This window comes from Pipistrellus hanaki, assembly GCF_964339955.1.
Source record: "Pipistrellus hanaki genome assembly, chromosome: 9".
In the NCBI taxonomy this organism is placed as follows: domain Eukaryota; kingdom Metazoa; phylum Chordata; class Mammalia; order Chiroptera; family Vespertilionidae; genus Pipistrellus; species Pipistrellus hanaki.
Window position 1 is genome coordinate 13,815,393 of NC_140511.1, and position 15,482 is coordinate 13,830,874.

Below are 15,482 nucleotides of genomic sequence, written 5' to 3' on the forward strand. Positions count from 1 at the left end.
CACTTATAGGGCTACCAAGCATAGTTCACTTTATTAGCATTATAAAATGGATTGGTCTAAGTGTCTGCATATTACTCTTTTGGCCTTTTAACAGGAAGCAGGTGGACTCCTGCTTTAAGGAACTCCATGTCTTTGCCTGCCATTGACCTGTGACATTATGGAGGTCAAAGGACATGGCCCATTCTTAATTGCCGACATCACAGTGCTTCCTCGGCATGACTGTAGCTAGCCAGGTGGTACCACTGTCCAGTCTGCTTCCCGGGTATCATAACAATAGAATTTGAAAAGAAACTTAACTTTACATTAACAAGTGAACTTTGGTTTCATGTGGTGACCAATCATTTTAGCAAAATAAGTGGTTCTGGAGGGGCCACTCTGTACTGAAGATTAGAGTTTAGTGTCAATCTTGAATTCCTTTGTTTTGTTTTTTTTTGAAGATGTTCAATTAGAAATGAACAAAGAGGCATAGAGAAGCACCACAAACTTTAAACATAAATATTGAGTTGATTGAAATTCTGTCTTAACTCCAAATCATAGCAAAATTAATAAATCTCAAGATAGTGGTATTTATTCCTCAATCCCTGGTAGGCATATCAGAAGACGAGGATTAGAGTGAGAATGTGAGCTAATCAATTCAGATTTGTCACCTTTGGAGAATTAGAGGATATTGTTAATTTTTTTTTTCCTTTGGGCTAACACAGCTATAATTGGGACCAGCATGTATTGGAAATTTGAAATTAGCAAAGCAGTTGAGAGATCAGAATGTGCTGCCATATCTATGCATTTCATTAAACTCCACATTTGGTTTAAAAATTCATGAGGCTTTGGGTTTTTCCCTTGAAAACTGAAATAAATAGAGTTGATTTAGGTTTCTTTATAATCAGCATAAAATCTATCCTATCTAATAAAGAGGGAATATGCTAACTGACCCTCACGCCACTGCAAAGATGGTGGTGCCCACAGTCAATAAGGAGGGGACATGCTAATTGACTGTCCCACCCTCAAAGATGGTGACACCCACAGCCAATAAGGAGGGAATATGCTAATTGACTGCCACACCCTCAGAGATGGTGGTTCCCACAGCCACAAGATGGCGGCACCCAGTCCCCTCAGCCTTGCCAGGGCGGCAGGCACATGGCAAGGCCGGGCCTTGCCTTGCCGCATGCCTGCTTCCAGAATCCCCCAGTCCCTCAGCCCCCCAGCCACCCAGGGCAGGCCTGAGGTGCAGGCAAGCCTCAGATGGCAGCTGCCCAGTTGCCCAGGGCCTCCCAAGGCTTAGGTAACCAGAGCTGCTCAAGGCTTAGGTCACCAGGACCATCCAAAGCTTACACTGCTGGCAGTGGCAGCAGCAGAGGTATGATGGGGCATCGCCTTCCCCTTATCGCCAGGTCGCCTCCGGCCCATGAGGGCACCCGGACTGTGAGAGGGGGCAGGCCGGGCTAAGGGACCCCCCCTCCAGTGCATGAATTTTCATGCACTGAGCCTCTAGTTAATTATAATTAAATTTACTAAGTAAGCAATTATTGTTCAAAATAGTGATATGCTGAGAAATACTGAGCCACTTGCCTCTTTTTACTGGTTTTGTTGTGGTGTGCAGAAACAACCTGATGAACAGTGATGATGACTGTGTTGGGAAAAGAAAACAGAATGTTTCAAAAAAAGAAAAGGCAATGAGGGAGATGCTTCAGAAATGGGGAGATGGATATGAATGATAATGTTAATCATAAAATAAAGAAAGTATATCTTTTCAAAGTAAGATTATGCTGCTTTGTGTTTTGATCAACTGAACAAAATAAAAACATAACCAAGGATTCTGAGGCATTTTCTCCCAAATGTCACTTGTAGGGTTATTTTCCCTAAGGCTTTATTATAGGAGAAAGAAATCAATTTTTCAATATAGCTAACATAGTATTATACAGAGTGAAAAAGTATGTTTATTAGATTAATGCAAAGAACATCTTACAAATGTATGGGGTTTTTGTGCACTGAGTAAGTGAGGTTTTCTAGTTATCTGAAAATTGTGGTATTTATAATTGCTTTTGTTTCATAATCTCAACAAGTAGTTATGAGGAAATAATTTTTATCTGTTCTCTCTGACCCCATTAATACCACATCTATGCTATGGTTGATAAATTCAAAGGCTCTGATAGGAAAAAAATATTGTTGGTTGTATGTTTTAGTTAACATTCACGATGACTTTGCCTTGCATGGATTATCACTGAGAGTATTACTGACCCATATTAATGGGATCAAGACTAATACATCTTCTGTAAAGGAGAAGTTTTGCATCACTGAACAATGAAACAAGACAACATGGTTTCTGAAAAAAGAAGATTTAGAACTACATAGTACATTATTTCACGTACTGCAACATAATTTGTTATGAAATGCAATGAATGAACTCTTGGACTTACGTGTGAAGTAATGACTGGGGATGAGTACTGAGCTCTCTTTGTCCCCTTCTTCCTCATACAGGGCTGGGTTGCCACAATGTTGAAGTCCAGGGAGAAGTGGATCTGCATGTCTTACTTGTGAACTGTATCCACAAAGCCTAAGTGAACTCTAGAGCTCCAGTGTACTGGAAGGAAAGTGGAAAAAGGAGAGTGAAAATTGCTTAGAATTAAAATTTGAATAATGAGAACTTTTATAGAAACTCAAATTATATTCAAAGCATAACTCCCAAGGAGCTAGTAACACCAGTGGTCTTGACCTAGCATCTAGAAGGGTTCAGGAAACCTGGAGAAGGGGCTGTGCATAAATTAAATAAGAGTCCGGAGACAAAACATAATTTTGAAAGGCATCTGAAGGGGGCAGAGGAGCTTGGCTGAAGAAACCAAGTTCTCCTTGTCTCAGGACCCCTTGCTTTTAATTAACACAATTAACACAATTTGTCCTAAGGCAAGGTGGAGATATACACATCGAAGGGTAGGGTTAGGTACAGAATCCATTGTCAGATTGGGGAACACCAGCTCTTCAGGTGTTTCACCAACAGGAGGCAATAACATGTAGATTAAGATGCCTGAGCTGTCTGGCAGCAAGCAATCATCCTTTTTTAGGTTTAGGGAATGGCCTTTAACCATCCCAGCAGGCAATAACATATGTGGCTCAGCCCTTGTAGAATCCCCAAGTTCCATCAACCTTTTGATGAAACTCTTGCAATTATAACATGCTGGAATTGGCTTTAGCAAGCTAGCACTTCTAGACACACTTTGGCTCATGTTCCATCTTGACTGTTTCATTCATTCATTCATTCATTCATTCATTCAGCAGGTGCTCACTGAGCACCTCCTGTGAGCCAGGAATTGTTTTAGGCACTTGGCACACATCAGCAAAAGGAACAGCAACCATTTCTTCTCTCATGTTCATAGTTGACTACAGATTGAAGTAGACAATGGACAATAAACATGATAAATTAGGAAATTATGTAATAAATTAGAAAATAATCATGGCTATGGGAAAAGAAAACATAGAAGAGACTGAGTTGCTTAGAGTATGTGTGGATAGTTGCCAGAAGTTTCATTTCCTAGCAGATCCAGTGCATATAATGGACCCTTCCCACAACGGCTAGTTTGAGGCCCATGCTGTGAAAATTCAGTTGTGGGACCAGCAATTTCTGGCACTAATCCAAGAGGGGTTCTTCTGTGACAGTTACAAGCACTATGTAGAATTAGTCTATTTTAAGATATAAGCTAGCAGCTTCTGAAAAAGTTTAAATAGCTGCCCCAGATCAAGTTGTTGGTCAAAGAAATATGTTTACCCTCAAACATTTTCATCGTACCCCATTGCTCAGTGGCTCCCTGCTCCCATTTTGGTTGTTTTTGCTCAGGCATACCTTTGGCACAAATGGTTGAGTTCAGGATGGGGTGCTGCAGGTGTGTTATTGGATTCATGCTTTTCTAGGCCACTCAAGGTTCCAGCTCCAGAACATAGTTCATTGCTGTAGTTACATCCTTGGGAATAGCAGTTATAATAATCTGGAAATTAGACATGCATGAGAGGACAAGAAGGCTGGGATCAAAATGTCAAGATGAAGAAAGTAGGTTAGAGGGCAGAGCTCCATCAGAGGTTAAGGGAGATAATTACCTAACAAGAGAATTGTGCCCAGGTTTGGTACTGAGAGCAGTAAACAAGTCATGGATCATAAAAGAAACAAAGCAACATGAATAATTAGTGCTGCTGGTGCTTTAGAACTCACAGGCACTATCTCAGTCAAACCGTGAATCCCATAAAGTAGGTTTTGTGCTCCCCACTTCTAGGGTAACTAAACTACCGTTTAAAAGATGAGGTGGCTTGCCTGACTAACAATGGCAGAGGTGGGGTGAGAGTTCACACCTCGATTCTCTAGTTGCGAACCCTCCTCTTGGTAGTACACAGGGAGTGTGCAGATTAAAAGGGAAGGAAGCAAGCAGGACTTGAGTAGGTCCCTTTACTTACGATGATTTGTACTTGACAGGTGGGGAAACTAAGGCTGGGGAGGTTAAACTAATTTGCCAAAGGGCACACTGCCACCAAGAAGTAGGTTCAAATCCAGGAGGAATTCAGCCAGCTCTCAAATAAAGTTGCATGTACATAAAAATCTGCTTATGCTCTTTAAATTCTAAAGATAAATAATTAATTACCTGTTGGGGAATTTGGACGGTTGGGAACGTCTGAAGATCTCAAAGAGTATAAAATTAAAATAGTATTGTCCGGGTGGGAAAATAGTGGCTTTAGTCTTATTTTCTTTTTAATTTCCAATGTTTTTGATAAACTATAGTTGACATACAGTGTTATATTAGCTTCAGGTATATATATATATATAGTGATGCGACGTTTATGTTCTTACAATGTAATCACTCCGATAAGTCTAGTAACCATCTGTCACCAGGCATAGCTCCTAGAAGAATATTGACCCTTTTTCCTATGCTGTACATTACATCCTTGAGATTTTTGTTTTCAGTAACTGGAGGTTTGTACCCTGTCCTTCCTTCACCCGTTTCACCCCTCCCCCACCGACATCCCCTGGCAACGCTCAATGTGTTCTCTGTGCTTATGAGTGTGTTTCTGTTTTATTTGTCCCTTTGTTTTGTTTTCTTTAGATTCCACATATAAGCGAACTCTTGCAGTAGACAGATAAGTAATTATACTTGCTGCTGGAAGGAAGCAGTGAGGTTACAGAGCCTCGCTTGTAACTGTCACTGAAGAATCCCCTCTTTGATTAGTGCCAGGAACTGCTGGTCCCACAACTGCATTTTCACAGCAGGGGCCTCAGACTAGCCTTTCACAAGATACTGGCACTGAAGCCTTCAACGCTAAAATACTGAGAGAGTCACTACTACTCAAGTACTCGGTGCTGAAACCAAATAACGGCCATCTTAATCTGCAGGAAAAAAAACTGTGCACGTAGAATGTTCTTCGTTTTAATTTCTGTTTGAGCCTTTGGAGCCTGGCTTGTTACTGAGTGGCCACACACATGAATAACAAACACGAAGTACTTAGTACCTGGCTCGCTCCAGTCGTCCTGTTGCAGACAGCCAGGGGGCACAGCGTTCTGTGCAAGCACAACACAGACCCCTGTTGTGTGTGTTCCTCGGTGAGTTTCCTGACTCCCAGACGGAGGCCACTCATTCAAGCTGCCAGTTTGGAGCAGGGCATTTGATGGAAAACAGGTCACGCTGCCCCTGAGGCTTTCCTTCCTGGGGGGAAGGCCCACTTAGGGAAAGCTCGATTCAGAGAAAAATAGAAAAACGGTCAAGCGGGTTTGGAGAACCTGAGCTGTCTCGTTGCACTGGTGAAATGGGAGGAACATTTCTCATTTTTTCTGGAAGTTAGTTTACATCCTGGTCTTCTTCCCTCCCCCCCCCAAACCCCACTCCCACCCTGTCACTGTAATGCAGCTTCTTCTGAAGGGTCTGCAGCCTCAGCTTTATGGCCTCACGGAGCACAGCTGGATAGTCTTTATTCTTAAACCCTTGGAAGGCTTCCCTTTGAAAGCTAAAGATGCCGATCTCTTTTCTCTAGGAGGGAACATTAGACGGCCTTTTCTGGAAGTGAGGGAGGCTCACTCAATGTCTACCCAACACAACCCAGTACAGAAGTCACTTCACCTTGATGGGAAGCCTTGTTTCACATCCTTTTGCTTAAAAGCAAATAGGCAGGTGGACTGAGAGTTTCAAAGGGGCCTCCGTAGGCCAGTGGGAGCACACAGAGCAGCCGACCCATGGTCCCCCTGCCTGACAGGAAGCCTCTGTGTGCTGGGCTTCTCTGTAGGAAACCCCAGACCCCCTCACCCCCACACACAGCACACAGATCCCGGGATCCATAGCAGATAAGCTCTATCACGCTGCTTCCAACACAGGGGGAAACAGAGTCCTTTTTGCAGTTAAGACAGCAACTACCAAAGCCAAGAGGGAGAGTGTGAGGGGGAGACAGCGCTCCCGCTGTGGGCCATTTGCTCATAGTCAGTAGCGGACCAATCAGGCAACTTGAAGAGGGACAGCGTCAAGGGAAAAAAGGTTGTATGGATTTGGAGGTCCTGGCAGGGGGAACATTTCTACTTTTTCGGCACCATTTTGGTCAGAGATAGAAGTCAGAGATGATGGATGTTGTATTTTGGTATCTTAAGCTTTGGGCTCCGCAAGCCACCACACGTGGGGCCATTTTATCAGCTGGTGGTTCTCAACCTTTCTAATGCCGAGACCCTTTAATACAGTTCCTCATGTTGGGTGACCCCCAACCATAAAATTGTTTTCGTTGCTACGTCATAACTGTAGTTTTGCTACTGTTATTAGTCGTAATGTAAATATCTGTGTTTTCCGATGGTCTTAGGCGACCCCGCTAGCGGTTCTCAATCTGTGGGTCGCGATTTTTAGTCCTGCTGGTGCCCCCATGCCCTGGGCTGACGGGCCAGCCGCAGGCCGTGAGCCAGGCCCTGGGCCTTTGGAACCAGAATGAGGGAGAAGAAAATGTTTTGTTCTTGTCAGACAACTCTGCGAGCTGCGGCCTAGACTTTTCCAAGTTACATTGACAAGAACATCTCTGGCACACTTTCTAAACAAAGAGAAAGGCAATTGAGGGGAATCTTTGCTATCCAACTAGATTTATTTCATGTGCGGAAAGCCAGAGGTGTATTTTTATACCAGGGTTTTCTTAAAAAGGGAAGTGATATCTGGTGTTGAATTACTAAATAGACTAAGCTTTTTTTTTTTTTCTTTTTTCTTTTTTTTAATGTTGAAACATTTTCTGTTTCTCTTCTTTGAACTGCAAGGTCACTTACAGTAAAGGGGGACTTTGAAGTTTCTAGTTAAGATTTTCTCAGAACCTTGAGCACATAAAGGGACTAAACTTTGATGTCTAGCAGAGGTCTTATCAAAACCCAGTGGTTTTGCAAAAAGAACGTGATTGGAGCAGAGCAGCATGGATAATGCACCATAAATGCATATTTGCTAAGTGCTCGTGATGGGTCTGCGCCTACTAGTGCCCCCACTCCCCCCACAAAGCTGATCACTCCATCCTCAGCATGCTTTTCTCTCTACATCAGCCTGTGGTGGAGCACTTACCATAACTGCTAGCATATAACTGTGTGTATGTGTGTATATCTTGCCCACAGACTGACCCTCAGAGATCAGGGATTTTATCCAGTTCACCTAGTGCTCAGCCTGAAGGACCCTCAGCCAGACACTGAGCAGTGGATGTGCTTCTGTCAGCATGGGGAGCCCATCGCCGCAGGGGAGCCCACCGCCCCACACGCAGTGAAGGGCACAGCTTGATCCCAGAACCCTGAAACGTGCTAAGGAAATAATCACACACTGAACCGAGAATCTGAATCCCTTCTCAGAAAACATTAGCTTTGGCCCAGACTGGTTTGGCTTAGTGGATAGAACATCGACCTGCAGATTGAAGGGTCCAAGGTTCAATTCTGGTTAAGGGCATGTACCTGGTTTTGGGCACATCCCCTGGGGGGGGGGGGGTACAGGAGGCAGCTGATAAATGTTTCTCTCTCATCGATGTTTCTAACTCTATCCCTATCCCTTCCTCTCTGTAAAAAATAAATTAATTAATTAATAATCAATAATATATATTTTTTTAAAAAAAACACCACACATTAGCTTTGACTATTCATTGGAAATCCAATGAATAGTCATAGTTAATTTTTTTGAGTTCTTACTCTGTTGAATCCTGAGAACAACCTTATGAGACAGGGTTCATTAATCCCATTTTATAGATGAAGAAACTGAATCTTAGGGAGGTTAACTCTAAGTAGAGGACCAGTTAGTTAATTGAACCTTGTGAGAGGGTGCCTGCGCTTTAGAACTAGACTGTCTAGGTTTACAATCCATGCCTTGCCACCTTGCCATTTACAGACTATGTGACTGAGCAAAGTATTGTGATCCGTCTGTGCCTCAGGTTCCTTACCTGTAGAATGGAAAATAATACCTGTTTGTTTGTTTGTTTGTTTTTAATCTGTTGTAAGGATTAAATAAAATAATTTAAATGAAGTGCCCAGTAAATTGCCTGGTATAGGTGAAATATTCACTATCCTATATAATAAAGAGCTAATATACTAATTAGACCTAACAGCAGAACGACTGTCAGGATGACCTTCCAGATGAAGCCGGGGCTGTGAGGCCTGAAGAACTAGTGGACTGGTCGCTATGATGCACACTGACCAGGCAGATGCTCAATGCAGCAGCTGCCTCCTGGTGATCAGTGCACTCCTACAACCAATCCCCCATGGCCAGCTAACCTCTTGCAGTCCCTCCCTGCCCCCTCCAGCTGGCCCTGATTGGCCCTGATCTCCCTCCAGGCTGAGGGACTCCACCCATGCATGAATTCATGCACCAGGCCTCTAGTGTTTATTATAATTAATCACTGCAGCTCAGCTCAGAGGTCTCAGAGGTCTCAGAGGTCTCAGAGGTTGGGGCTGGGCTAAGGGTGCATCATGGGTTTAACCACTGAAGACATGGGTGCAGATGAAGAGACCCAGAGAAATGAAGGAGGGTGAGAAAGGACGAGGGCCTAGGAGGGATCCCCAAGGTTAAGTGGAGTCAGTGAACTAGAATGTCAGTGAATGGAATAGGAGACTGGAACAGCTCCCTCACTCCCCACTTCTAATGGACGACACATGTTGTTGAAAGGGGAGATTATAATAAGGGGTGTTTTTTGTTTGTTTCTTGATGGGTTTTGTTTTGGAGAGAAATATAACCTCACTTTTTATCAAGAAAGTTTCCAACATACACATAATTGAACGTCCATATATCCATTACCTGAATTCTCAAACATTTTCTCTGCCTGCTTCCTTTGCCCTTGTTATTTGCCTGACGTACTTTAAAGCAAATCTCAGACATCTCCTAATTTCATCCCTACCTACTTTCACAGTGATCACAGCTACCATGAGACTATCATGTCACCCATGAACGGGATTCCTCTGCCTCATCTTATTCGCTTTCCTGTCTCAGACTGGCTTTACAGCTACCCTTTGTTTTCTGAGTCAAGAGCCGAACAAGGTTCACGTGTGGCATTTGGTGGTTCTGTCTCATGCTCTTTCACTCTAGAGCATATTTTTCATGCCGTTGATTTGTTGACCATTATTACAACCTTCCCACAGGAAGTCCCACTTTCTGAATTTGTCTCTTTGCTTCCTTATAGTGTTATTTAACTTTGAGGAATGCTAGCGGTGAGGGGAGGCACTGGGGGTGGGACTGGGGTGGAGTTGAGTAGGTCTGAGATCTGAGGAATGAACTAGATAGAGGGAGAGACTGAAGGGAAAGGGAGAGAGGGAAAGGCTGGGGAGAGCTGTCGGGGCATCAGCTTCTGTGTCCCAGAAAATCATTCTCTGCACCACGTTATTTAGTCTGCTGGATATTTTTACATAAGCATGGATATGTTTGTGCAAACACAGACACATACGTACATAAATGCCATGCCTTATTCTGGTGCGCGCACACACTATTTCTGTGGCATTGGGTTAACAGCCAGGAGACTTAAATCCCTGTCTGGACACTGGGACCAATTTTCCTGAAATCCTGAGCATGTTTCCTTGCACCAGTTTCCTCATCTTTAAAAATGTGGTCATTGGACCAGATCAAACCTCAGCCCCCTTTCAGCTCTGTGCCTTTTCTGAATCTTAATCCCTTCCAGCTTTATAAACTCCTAAGCCAGGGATTCAAAGCCCCAAGCCCACGCCTGTGTCTTACATGTTATCCTGCTGTCTTGTTTCTCTAGCCATTCTGATGTGGCCAACAGAGCGGCTGACTGCTTCCCTGTCACGGATACTCTGCGCAGTTCTCCTCCAGGCTCTGCTCACAATACTCCCTACACTTGGAATGCCTCTACCTGTCTCCCTGCCACACGTTTGTTTCAAAGAATGCCCTCCTCCCTGTAATCTCCATTGTGCCATTTCAGAGAGCATCATTAGTGCTTCAATGGCAGGTGCTGCAAGGTGTAGGACATTTTGTCTCCATTTTACATGGGATTACATTGAGCCAGATGTGCTAAGGGGGTTGCAGAATATCACACAGCTGGGAAGCATCAGTTTTGGATTTCAGAATGGCTCCCTGTGAGTCCAAATCCCTGCCTGGCTCTTTCTATTCCTCCAAGCTGCAAACCCCAGAGCACACTGTAAATCTCTCTCCAATGTTCTCATTTCATGTTGTTGTCTTCTGCTTCAGTGGATTCACATTACTTTACTGAATATCTGTGTATGCCAGGCACCTACAAAAACATTAACTTATATGAGGGCAGGCTCTCTTTCTTACTTAATTGCATTATGTCCAGGGCTTAACTGAGATGTGAAACACAGGGTAGTCATTCAGTAAATATTTGTTGAGTCCAAACGAAATGAATAGAATCAACTGGCTAATATAAAGAGTCATAATGAAATTAGAAGTCAGGAGAGACATTCTCCTGTTAGCTGAGTGATCTGTTTACCTGTCAGATGCCTGCCAGATTTATTGGAAGCTATTAGCATATCACCTGGTCATTTATTGAAAGTGGCTGAGGGATGAGTTGGACTTGCTCTCATCCTTGGTCTTCAGGCTGATAGCTATATTTTTTTCAGAACACATTTTAGATAGTTATTAGAAAACAAACTAGTGGTTCCTTAAAGGACAGGAAGCATTTATGTCAAAATAAATATACGAGTGTTTGGCCATGGGGCAAAAGTATAAGACTGCCTGTACAAGAAAAACATCTTTAGACAGAAAGCTGAACCACGCCATCCATAGAATGTTCAAGAATGTATTACAGGGTCATTTGCTTACTGGGAGATGGGGTCGGAGTTGAAGTCATGACCAAGCATTCTGTGCAGATTGCTCTCTGCTATCAGACCTCTGTACAGTATTTTTGTATAGTATAACTCAGGCACTAATGATTGCTATGACAAAGAATGCACCAGAGGCTATACCTCCTGGTGGTCTTGTGATAGATGAATGCTTATAATCGATACCATTACCAGTTTAACATTTATCTTGAGTGTCATGCCATTCAAGCTGTTGCTAACAAAAATATTTATGGCCGCATTTTAAGGAATGCAGAAAATCATCAAATGAAGGCATTGATATTCTCCCTGAGGACAATGAAGTTAGTCAGAGGCATGAAAACTTAAGTGCAGGACACAGAAATGAGTTGGCTTGTTCACATCTACATTTATGTATATTTAGGGGTATTTACTTTGACGTGAATACCTAAACTCATGGCAGGGTCATTATCATGTAGTTATGTTGAACTTGTGTAGGCTTCTGTATTAATTGTGCAAATAAACTATAGAAAGACTATAGTTTTTAATAGGACAGCCCCATTACCTGCTTCAGAGGTAATGGGGCTGTCCACACACACAAAATATTTCAGAGAGCTGAAGCTTATCTTACATAATTGATGAAAACATTGATTTCAAACATAACTGATGAAAACATTTATTAAGAAAATATGTAAGTATGCAATTTTCTGAAATTCATGACATGGGATTTATTCAACGCATTTCATTTAGTAAATGCTGTGCACACACTAAGTGCCAGATCTTGTTCTAAGTCCCAAGGAACTAAAAGTGAACAACACAAGAGCCTGGCCTCATGGAGCCTTATCCTAGAAGAGGAGATATGTAACTAAAAAGGAAAAAGATCAACAGAGATACAGTGATCAGAGCTATGCAGAAACTACAAGAGGACACTAGGACAGGGAACAATTTGTGGTAGTGAGAGGAGGGAAAGAAGCCTCTATGAATAGAGTGGGCCAGTAGAGCTTTCATGAGGATCTGAGACCAGAATAATGACAGTCATTTGAAGAATTGGAGTAGAACAAAGGGCCTGAGATGAGAGGAAACATCATGTACTCCAATTTGAGTTAGTTTTTTTGGGATTGAAGATCTCATGGTAATTTCAAGAATATACACTGAGTGGCTATATTATTATGATCTCTGAATGCATAATAATCTGGCCAATCAGTGTATATCCTATAAAATAAAAGGCTAATATGCAAACTGTCCCCTCAAACAGGAGTTCGACCATCAGGCCGGCCAGCCAACTGCCATGTCCCCTCCCCCTGGCCAGGCTGGCTGGACCCCACCCATGAATGAATTCATGTTCCGGGCCTTTGATATATATATAATACACATATATATAATATATATTATATATGTATATATTATATATGTATATATACACAATATATGTATATATACACAATATATGTATACACACACACACACACACACACACACACACACATATATATATATATATATATATATATATATATATATGTATATATATATAGTACACACACACACACACACACACTGAGTGGCCAGATTATTATGCATTCAGAAATCATAGATCATAATAATCTGGCCACTCAGTATATATTGTATAGGCAGTTGGGCTTGGGAATCCAGAGCACAAGAACATGATGATGACTTAGGAGATAAAGATTGGACAGTCAACAGGTTTCTGAAGATAATCGAGTTGAAAAGGATCATTGTGGAGGTTTCTTCCCATCCCCATCACATTCCCCATAACAGTGGCAAATACCTGTGGGCATGTTTCCAAGCATTTAATTCTCAAAGCAACACTGGATGGTAGGCACTGTTATTTCCCTCTCACCTTTTCCAATAAGAAAACTGGGACTCAGGCATTCATTTTTCCCAAATCACATTCATTTAGTAGAACTTGAAGGTAAATCTAAGAAGCTTGATTGTGGAGCCCATGATCTTAACTACTATATTATGCCGCCTCGTGGGATGTCTGTTAAGGGATGATACATAAGATGTTGAAGAAATCTGAGAAAGTACTAGGAAGCCCTAACTGGTTTGGCTCAGCGAATAGAGCATTGGCCTGCAGACTGAAGGGTTCCAGGTTTGATTATGGTCAAGGGCATGTACCTTGGTTGCAGTTGGGGTGTGTAGGAGACAGCTGATCAATGTTGTCTCATCGATGTTTCTAACTCTCTATTCCTCTCCCTTCCTTTCTGTGAAAAAATCAATAAAATTATATATACTTTAAAAAGAGTACTAGGAAGCATAGTGAGAATATGGGAGGGTATTGAGTAAAATAATGAATGCATTGTCTGCTGTGAAATGGGTGAGGCACCCTAATTTAATTTGTTTCTCTTGAGTTCATCACTGCATGGTTGTAGGTAACTATTGTCCTCCCACATTCACCATATGCTTTCCTGGATCACTAACTTAAATACATTAATTCTATTTATAATAACCTCTTCAACCGACTAGCAGAACAATGTGCGTGAACAAACAAAAACAAACAAACCAGGAAGGCCAAAAGGAGTTGAAAAAGATAAGCAGTAGAAGAAACAAATGCCACACAAACCCACATCAGCAGAGACTGAAAGCATTGGGTTCCCTGGCTGGTTGTAGGACCTTGTTTGCTTCAGGTGATTTTTACAGTAGTCTCCCCTTATCCATGGAGTACATGCTCCAAGACCTTCTGTGGATGCCTGGTTTCAGATAGTACTGAACCCTATAAATGAGGTGGGAAAAGTAGGTTTATAGTTGTTCATATGGAAAATAATATAATAATTAATAAATAATAATAATACAAGAATAGAGTCTATCTTTGTATACTCACAACAATAAACCTACTTTTCCCACCCCTGTATACAGTTTCCCCCCATATATACATACCTATGATAAAAATTACTTTATAAATTGGTCACATAAAAGATTAGCAACAAATCCTATGTAATAAAAACCTAATATGCTAAATGTCCAGTTGTCCGGTTGGCTGTTCAGCCAATTAACCGTAATATGCTAATGATATGCTAAGGCCTCTCAACCAGCTGCTATAATGTGCTGACCACCAGGGAGTAGACACTCTGGTAGGTTAGGTTGCTGCTGGGGTCCAGCTGATTGGGAATGAATAGGATAGGCCAGAAATGCCCTGGAGCCCTCCCATAGTTTCTCCCTGGTTTGCCAACTTCCCTCTCTGGCCCCAATCCTGTGCCTTCTCTCAATCCAGGACCCCTCAGGGGATGTTGGAGAGTCAGTTTCAGCCCAATCCCACAGGCCAGGCTGAGGGACCCCACTGGTAATGAACGAATTCCTGCACCAGGCCTCTAGTAACTAATAATAAAACAAAAGCACCTTATGGCTTCTCTTTGGCATATCCAGATTGCCTGCATCACTATTCTTGTGCTTTGGGGCCATTATTGAGTAAAATAAGGGTGACTGAACAGAGGCATTGTGATACCGTGATGGTCAGTCTGAGAACTGAGAAGGCTACTAAGTGACTAACAGGCAGGGCGGGTCTACAGTGTGATGCTGTTGGACAATGGGATGGTTCTCATCTGGATGGGACAGAGTGGGACAGTGTGAGCTTTCATCATGCTATTTAAAACAACTCTCAATTTAAATGTATGAACTGTTTATTTCTGGAATTTTCCATTTAATATTTTCAGACCATGGTTAATTGTGGGTAACTAAAATAGTGGCAACCAAACCAGGGTAAGGAGGGACCACTGTGTTTTTGGTCGTCCACCATTTGAAACGCTGTCCCTCAGAAAATCCCACCTTCTCATCCACCAAAACCTACTACCCTAAACTTTGCCTCTTGTGCCTAGTAGTAGTCCCCTAGCAGTGCCCTCTCCTGTCATTTCGGTCTCTCATCCTGGGATGTTGCTCTGGTCTTTCTTGTGGCTTCCAGGTGGTGAAAGGGAGTGTGATACATTCAGATTAGTGGGATCCAGCTAAGGTTGTACCTGGAGGAGTGAGCCTACACTTTCTTGGGAGACTTAAGAGTTACCAGGTTTGCCTTTGACCTGGAAATAGTTCAATGTAATTGCCATCACTCCAACTTGGCCCACTTACCTACTTCTAGAGTATATTTTAGTGACCTTCGAGAGTTCCTTTGGTCTCTACTGTCATAGCAGTGCCAGGAAGTTTTAATAATTGTTAAAAGGCCTAACATGAAATATGAAAGAGCCGGTGGGTTCCTCCATAAAAGCTTGAATTTCCATGCCAGTTGTTAGCACTGCTAACAGTGTGACCTTGTTTT

At 42.4% G+C, this 15,482-nt stretch overlaps 1 protein-coding gene across 27 annotated transcripts in view; it reads left to right on the forward strand.

The window, feature by feature from the left end:
* Positions 1–15,482, forward strand: part of NCAM1 (neural cell adhesion molecule 1) — a 312,328-nt gene that overhangs the window by 126,868 nt on the left and 169,978 nt on the right. The gene's annotated exons all lie outside the window — the stretch shown is intronic.